The sequence below is a fragment of the Theropithecus gelada genome, chromosome 14 (assembly GCF_003255815.1).
Source record: "Theropithecus gelada isolate Dixy chromosome 14, Tgel_1.0, whole genome shotgun sequence".
In the NCBI taxonomy this organism is placed as follows: Eukaryota; Metazoa; Chordata; class Mammalia; order Primates; family Cercopithecidae; genus Theropithecus; species Theropithecus gelada.
In genome coordinates, this window is record NC_037682.1 from 116316553 (window position 1) to 116318656 (window position 2104).

The window sequence follows — 2104 nt, forward strand, 5'->3', positions numbered from 1 at the left end:
ACAGTCCTGTGGGTGGTCATGGAACTTGCTAGCGGTAGGGACTGGTATTTGATGGGTAAAATGGCTTCTTTCTCACCAGTGTCTCATACTGAACCATAGGAAGCATTTTTGACAGTATAAGGCTATCCATATAAGAACTGAGGATCTTTTCCTTTAGCGTTTGATTCAGTAGCTCCTCCCCTCCCTCTTTATTTCCTTCAGATCCTGTCCACATTCTGCAGGGTTTGAGGAGGTGGTTGTGGGAGGGGGACCTGATAATAACAAGAAGGTGAGTCGAGAGTGGTGAGGTTGTGTAGGTGAGTGAGGGCACTCCCTGAGGCACAATATCCCTCTTTGCCACTCCCCCAAGCAGTAGGAAGCAAAGAGATCGGCCAGCTCACCAACAGGAGCGAGCAGGAAAGAGTTCCATCATTGGTAGGAGTGTTCCCACTGCCACCCTGGCCCCTGAACAGGGATACTTGGCTGGAATTCACAGGAAGTAACTGTGACAAGGCAAAGTCTGTTTCAGGACCGGCCCTGCTCCCAGCTACTTGGTGCACTGTGAACAATAGCCATACTACCATGAGGGCATATTCCTAATGCCTTTCTGAGAGTCCAGCCTCAGACAAGCATGGTCTCCTGTGAGGCAGGAACACAGCTTCCTGACAAATGAGCAGGAGTGACCCTTATTCTTGGCTTCTGTCTGTCTGAAATGGAAAGACAGATGTTCCACACTACTGAAGTCTGGACAGCACCTCTGAAGCTCTGGAGATGGTCTCTTCCACTCCTCTGGTGATGTCCACCTACTCCTGAAATGTAGCATCAAGGAACTTCAGCTGCTTGCTTGGCTCAGCTGGATTCCAATTTTATCCTTCCCTTTAGTCCCTCAGAAATAAGCAGCGGAGAAATAATTCCCTTCCTGGGGATATCAGCTCATTCCTCTAGTGTATTTGCCACCCCTTAAAGGAGCACCTTAACCTGGGGTACTTGTGATTATTGACGCTAGAGTGGGTCCATCCTAGATTCTAGGACAGCAGGTGTCTCCTGGGATTGTCCCAGGCAAACCAAGACATAGAGTCACCTTACCTAGCTGGATAATAGCCACCTAACTGACCTGTAAGAGTGAAATGAACATACCCCCAGGCACAGTGAGTGGTCTAATCAGGTTTGATTCAGTGAATCGCCGCTAATGACACTGGTCCTTTGGTGTTTCAAGCCTCTGCACCTTATTTGGGCCTCCTTTCTACTTACTGCCTTTCTTCTTTTCTCTATTCCTTTACCTTTTGTCGTTTGCGTGTTACCGTCTTCATTTCTGCCACTAGACCTATGCCCCTGAGTGCCTGGGATTAACAGAGGCTTTTACAACTCTGCTTACCCTCTTTTTCTTGATTCTAGGGCTGGTACCAGCCAAGCCCATTATTCTGGGTCCTAATCTGTTTGGTGGAGTTGTTACTCCCCTTCTCTGACCTTGCACATAGGGCCTGGGCACTCCTAGGAATTAGGGGCAGGGTGGGGTTAGGGCTGAAACCCATTTGCTCAGACACTCCTGTTTTATGTTCTATTAACTTTATTCCTCAGGGGAATACTTCCCTTTGCAGTCCTTTGTAGTTCACCCTTGGGTTCATATACAAGATCTCACAATTATCAGTGGAAACATACCCTGAAATCTTCAGTTTAGAGGCGGTCACTTTCAGGACCACAGAAGTCTCTGCCTGGTGGCTGCTTGCCTCCAGAAGGCAGAGCAGGAGTGACTGCCACATTGTCATGGCGGGAGCGCGTGAGGGCTAGTGTCTGTGAAGTGGGGGAAGAGTGGGGTCCTGTGGAATATGAGCAGGGCAGGAAGCCCCAGCCTGAACCTGTGCTGTGTTTGGGCCAAATATTGTCGCCCCCCCGCCCCCGCCCACGAAAAAAACTCCTGCGCTCCCAGAAGGTGCTAGTACTGAGATTAGTGTCATGCGGGGCCGCTGAGTGTGACTTCCAGCCCTCCAGCATCTCGTGTCCCACTCGTGTCGGAGCCCACGGCTTTTCAGGACAGGAAGCGCTGCGGGGTAGTGCGGGCAGGCAGGCACGTCACACCGGACAGCGACCAGATTGCTGCTTTCGGTTCCCCGGCGGGCGGTGAGGC